The sequence below is a fragment of the Ornithorhynchus anatinus genome, chromosome 17 (assembly GCF_004115215.2).
Source record: "Ornithorhynchus anatinus isolate Pmale09 chromosome 17, mOrnAna1.pri.v4, whole genome shotgun sequence".
In the NCBI taxonomy this organism is placed as follows: Eukaryota; Metazoa; Chordata; class Mammalia; order Monotremata; family Ornithorhynchidae; genus Ornithorhynchus; species Ornithorhynchus anatinus.
This window is the reverse complement of record NC_041744.1, coordinates 4,727,952-4,734,753: the sequence shown is the minus strand read 5'-3', so window position 1 is coordinate 4,734,753 and position 6,802 is coordinate 4,727,952.

The following is a 6,802-nucleotide window of genomic DNA, read 5'->3' as shown; positions in this document are numbered from 1 at the left end:
AAATTAGGTAAAACACCTTAATTATTCAGTAACTGCTGCAGCCTCTGCAAGTGAATGGTTGTCATTCTGCCCTTGAGGCGAGTGCTTTCTTCTCTTAAGGCCTGGACCGTCCTCCCTCCTGCAGGGTCCAGTAGCCAGTCTTGATCTGTGTGAGGGGTTTGGGTAGCCAGCTGTGACCTTGTCGGAACAGACCCCGTCCTCCATTTTCCTTTCATCTCTCTTCACCAAATGGGAAAGTAGCTCTCTAGCACTTGCATAAATATAATAGCATTCTATCACTCTATTATTATTCTATTCATATAATAATGTTGGTATTTGTTAAGCGCTTACTATATGCAGAGCACTGTTCTAAGCGCTGGGGTAGACACAGGGGAATCAGGTTGTCCCACATGAGGCTCAAAGTCTTCATCCCCGTTTTTTTACAGATGAGGGAACTGAGGCACAGAGAAGTAAAGTGACTTGCCCACAGTCACACAGCTGACAGGTGGCAGAGCTGAGATTCGAACCCATGACCTCTGCCTCCCAAGCCCAGGCTCTTTCCACTGAGCCACGCTGCTTCTCTAATATATTACTATGGTATGTAATATAATATTACTTATTCCATTCTATTACTCTTTCCTCTCTACAATAGATTTTAATATCTGCCTCCTCACTCTTGTTTGCTCCTTGAAGGCAGGGATTATATCCGTTTCCTGAACCACGTGGCCTAGAAGGCAGAGCGTCGGTCTGGAAGTCAGAGGACTTGGGTTCTAATTCTGACTCTGCCACTTGCTGGCTGTGGATGACCTTAGGCAGGTCACCTCACTTCTCTGCGCTTCAGTTTTCTCCTCAGTAAAAGTGGGGATTCATCCGTTCTCCATCCTCGTTAGATTGCGAGCCCCCATATAGGATAAAGATGTTGTTTGATCTGCTTATGGTGTATCTACAACAGTGCTTGGCACACAGTAAGTACTTAACAAATACCATAATTACTAATAGTAATCCTATTGAAGTTTCCCAAGTGCTTAGTACGGAGTTCTGCACGTAATAGATACTCATTAAATTCTACTGTTGGATCAAGTCAGCCGAGTCCTCGTTTCATGCTCTGTTCATAGCACAGCTGTCTTCCGTTCAGTGATGGACCTGGGGTTTTTTTCCTAATGGAAAATCTGGGTCCCTTTGCATTCCATAAAGGGATATTTCTTTGTTTCACCGGTATTTGTTAAGTGCTTACTAAGTGCCAGGCAAAGCACTGGGGTAAATACTAGATAATCAGTTTGGACACAGTCAGCGTCCCACGTGGGACTCACGGTCTTATTCCCCATCTTACAGATGAAGTAACTGAGGCACCGAGAAGTTAAGAGACTTACCCAGGCTCCCACAGCCGAAAAATGGAGGAGCCAGATTTGGAACCCAGGTCCCTGTGACTCCCAATTCCATGTTCCATCCGCTAAGCTAAGCTACGCCGCTTCTCATTTGGTTGCTGATCTACCACCTGGAGGAAGAGGGAAGCCACTATCTGCCTCCAATAATCTCCAAACCAATTTGGGAGGTGAGACTCTTAACCCTTTAGCAACCACTTCTAAAATCTGATAATTAAAGTACCGGACACCGTGCTAAACACTGGTGAATAAAGAGGTTATCAGATTGGACCCGGTCCCTACCCCACTCAAGGTTTACAAGCTAAGAAGGGGCCTTATCCCCATTTTACAGGCTCAGAAGGGATAAGTGATTTGCCCACGGTCACCTAGCTGGGCTCTAGGCACAGCTGGGATTAGAACCCTGGCATCCTGACTCCCAGCTCCACTAGGCCACTGGACGGTGGTTCGGTATTTCTTTTTCCATTTGATTTGATTTTTCTGGAGGAGTTGGTTGGCTGCCGGAAAGAAGCGGTCACAACGAAATCCTTTCCCACTTAATCCCGGTGCTTAAAGTCTCATTACACAAGACCATCACAATTCCTGGCATGTCAGCCTTCATTACTTATTTATAAGGACTGATTTAATGTGATCTAATGTGATTTAGTGTGTCATAGGCAAGCGACTCAGCGAGCCAAGTTGCTCTATTGTTTTTGGACGGTGAGCACTGAATGCAGAAGTAGGCAAGAATGCTTAGCGTCCTTTACCCCAAGTGAAGGGAGAGTCCCAAGGATTCTTGCCCGCTTTGTGATCTCCCCCAGGAAATCAAAATGCAAGAAGAAAAATCTGGCCCAAGAAAGAAGAAAACGGGCAAGTCCCCGCCGTTCTTGAGAATGGAATAATAATAATAATGTTGGTATTTGTTAAGCGCTTACTATGTGCAGAGCACTGTTCTAAGCGCTGGGGTAGACACAGGGGAATCAGGTTGTCCCACGTGGGGCTCACAGTCTTAATCCCCATTTTACAGATGAGGGAACTGAGGCACAGAGAAGTTAAGTGACTTGCCCACAGTCACACAGCTGACAAGTGGCAGAGCTGGGATTCGAACTCAATTCGAATTGAAATAGCCTGTGCCAGGTTTGGGCCCACGTGAATGTGGCTGTGTGGTAACGATTCTGAAAATAATTGTCGTGCACGTCAATCTGTCCGCGGTAAGCGGAGCACTGTTCTAAATGCTCGAGAGAGTATAATGTAACAGAGTCGGTAGACATGCTTCCTGCTTACCAGAAGCATTTCTTGGCATTTCCAGGTGTGGAGAATGTTCTCGAGCTTAACGACTGCTTCTCACGTAGGGTCCTGTTGGTTTTTCTCTTGTCTGGATGTTTGGGGCTTTACAAATCCCTTTTCTCTGGTGAGCACTGGACTAAGAGTCCGGTGATCTGGGTTCTAATCCCAGTTATTTCACTGACCTAGCGTGTGACCTTGGGCAAGGCGCTCAAACACCCTGGCCCTCAGTTTCCACATTGGCAAAATGGGGATAAAATACCTGTCCTCCTCCCTCTTAGATTGTGAGCCTGTTGGAGGACAAGGACAAGATCGTTATGAGTTGAACGCAGCTCTGGGCATATAGCAAGTGAGAAGTTGTATGGCATATTGGATGGAGCACGGGCATGGGAGTCAGAGGTCGTGAGTTCTAATCCCGGCTCCACCACCTGTCTGCTGGGTGACCTTCGGCAAGTCACTTAACGTCTCTCTGCCTCAGTTACTTCAGCTGTAAAATGAGGATTCAGACTGTTAGCCCCACTTTGGACAACCTGGTGATCTGGTATCTACCACAGTGCTTAGAACAGTGCTTGGCACACAGTAAGCACTTAACAAATGCCATAATAATGATTATTATTCTCTGTGCCTCGGTTACGTCATCTGTAAAATGGGGATTGAGACCGCGAGCCCCACTAGGGACTGTGTCCGACCCAATTTCTATCCACCTCAGTGCTTAGTACCGACACTGGCACATAGTAAGCGCTTAACAAATACCACAATTATTATTGGTATTAACGAATAGCAGAATTATTGTTATTCCTAAGGCACTTTGCATCTGCAAGGGATTTTTTTTTTTTTGGCAAGGACACAACCTAGTTTAACCTTGATTTGTTTCTGAATCTGAACTTCTTTTAATTAGGGACACCTCTTTATCTGATCCTGTTATTAGCTCAACGGAGGTTGTGGGGCATTAAGTATTTACTGTGTGAGTGACATTTATGACAATAAATGGAAAGACTGCTGAAGCACTCTGTTACTGATATCATTTCTCCGGGGCGCGAGGGGCAGAAGAAACGTGAACCGTAATTAAAACTGAAATTGAGACATGTCAAGCAGGGAGACACATTGAAACTTGGAGGAAGGAGGGATTTTTTTTTATGGTATTTGCTAAGTGCTGACTAGGTGCCAGGCACCGTTCTAAGTGCTGGGCTAAACCCAAGCTAATCAGGTTGGACACAGATTGACTAATTGATCTGTAAAATATCTGTTCTCTCTCCTACTTAGACTGGGATCCCCAGGTGGGACAGGGACTGTGTCCAACCTAATTAACCTGTATCTACCTCAGTGCTTAGAAGAGTGTTTGACACATAGTAAGTGCTTAACAGGCACCATGAACAAATAATGATAAAAAGTGGATGGGGATATAAAGGTTGCCGATTTGTACATTCCAATCGCTTATTACAGTGCTCTGCACATAGTAAGTGCTCAATAAATACTATTGAATGAATGAATAAAATTAGCTTTTTTAAAATTTCATCTCAAAATGCTGCTTTACCCTCCAAGTCAGAAATCTGGGAGTCACCCTGGACTCCGAATTTTGATCATTTCTTATAATTCAATGTCCACAACTGGGCCCCTTCCTCCTCAAACACTGCCCCGCCTCCACGATCTAACTTTTCCCGCTCTTCAATTAGAGGCTTGGATGGCGACTTTCTGATTATCCTCTCCTTTGCCTCCGTTTTTGGTCTAACTCAGACCGCAGTGGCCAGTCTGCTCCAAACAGAATGTAAGCTCCTTGAGAACAGAGATTGTGTTTCAAGTGTGGCGTGGCCCGGTGTAAAGACCACAGGCCCGGGAGTCAGGGGACCTGGGTTCTAATCCCAGCTCCGCCACTCGCCTACAGTGTGACCTTGGGGAAGTCACTTCACTTCTCTGTGGCTCGGTCTCCTCCTCTGTAAAATGGGGATGAAATCTACCTGTTCTCCCTTCCACTTAGACTGTGAACTCCATGGGGGCCAAGGATCGTGTCCACCTAATTAATTTGTACCTACTTCAGCACTAAGAGTAGTGTCTGACACACAGTAAGCACTTTACCAATACTATATATGTATATATAAAATCTATTATTATTACCACAGACTACGGACTCTCCTCTGCTCCTTCCCCAGGAGTGAGGATGTGGCTTGAAACTCCCTTGTGTTCCTGGCCAAGATGGTGGCAAACTCAGCAGAACTAGCCTCTCCAACAAGCCCTTTCTCATTACTGTGGGAAATTAAATCGCAGAAGAAGAAGCACAAAACGGAGTCAGGTTTCAATTAAAATATAAACCTCGTTACTGTGAAGGCAAACTGGAGGGAGAGCCCACTTCCCCGGATCACGACTGCTTCAGGTTTAATTTTCCTATGACGGCTCCTTGGAATTACACTGCTAATTGATCAAATTTTGTCTGTCTGTTATTTAAACTTTCAATAAAACCTAGATTAATGGAAGGTGTAATCCTCCCGGGCAGAACAAATATTCCCATTGTCCATGTCAGGTACGGAATAACAATGTCCCGGTAACAGCGTTTCCTATTCAGCCTGTGAGCACCGAGTTAATTGTGAAAAATGCGCTGATTCTTTAATTGCTTGAATTTTCTCTCCCTGCTCCATTTTTCATCCGACGCTCCGTGCTTCTCTAAAACGTATTTAGGGAGTGTAGGGTAAGAAGAGCTAGAGTGTAATCTCCTTGTGGGTAAGGATGACCTCTGTGGATTCTATTAACCTGGCCTGCGGGGAAACAGTCTGGCTTTGGTAGTCAGAGGATCTGGTTTCTAATCCTGGCTCTGTCTCTTGCCTGTTGGGTGACCTTGGGCAATTCATTTTAATCATCTGTGACTCAGTTTTCTCCTCTGTAAAATGGGGATTCAATTCCGCCCCTTAAAACTGAAGTTCATGAGTCACCCGACTCTTTTTGGTCTGAATGCCCTGAATCTACCCCAAAGCTTGGCACAAAACTAAGCGCTTAACAAATATGGTTATTATTATTATCTAATGTACTCTCCCAAGTGTATAGTACGTCTTTACACACTGTAAGTGCTCAATAAGTACTAATGGCTAAAATAAAGGCTGGGAAGGGCTAATTATTTTGGGATCAGCAGGTACATTTATTTATTTGTATTATTGTCCTTCTCTTCCTCTAGGCTGTGAGCTCATTGTGGACAGGGAATATGGCTGTTTATTGTATACTGTATTCTCCCCAGTGCTTAGGATAGTGCTTTGCACACAGTAAGTGCTCAATAAATATGATCTAATGAAGTGGCTCGGAGAAGCAGCGTGGCTCAGTGGAAAGAGCAAGGGCTTTGGAGTCAGGGCTCATGAGTTCGAATCCCAGCTCTGCCACTTGTCGGCTGTGTGACTGTGGGCACGTCACTTAACTTCTCTGTGCCTCAGTTCCCTCATCTGTAAAATGGGGATTAAGACTGTGAGCCCCACGTGGGACAACCTGATTTCCCTATGTCTACCCCAGCGCTTAGAACAGTGCTTGGCACATAGTAAGCGCTTAACAAATACCAACATTATTATTATTATTATTATTATACTTTGACCTGTTTTTAACCTCCACTAAGATCGTGGCTTATGGCTAGTCAATGCTCTGGGCTTCCATGATTTACTTAGCTATCCTTAATCCTGTAGTATGTGAGTCTATTAAGTTATACATTCGATCATTTATTTTGTTTACTCTCTAATTCTTTGTTTTCTTTGTTTTGTATTTCGTAAAGGCTTAGTAATAAATGTGGCATTTGTTAAGAGCTTACTATATGTCCAGCACTGTCTAAGCACTGGGATAGATGCAAGTTAATTAGTTCTGACAGAGTACCTGTCCCTCATAAAGCTCACACTAAATTGGAGGAAAAACTGTACTGAATCTCCATTTTGAGAGAGAAAAAGAGAAGTTAAATGACTCGCCCGAGGTCACACGGCAGGCAAGTGCCGAGCTGGAATTAGAACCCAGGTCCTCTGACTCCCAGACTCGAACTCTTTTCCACCAGGCATCGCTGCTCCCCTTCTGTTCACGATTGGATTATGGAGCAGCTCAGTTCCACGTGGCTCTATCGCCGATGTTACCTACCCGTAAAATTGGATCCAGGGCAAACTCCCAGGACAGGCCTTATGCATCCTGACGGTCCATCGATTCCTTGTTTTTCCTTAATATTTTATTAA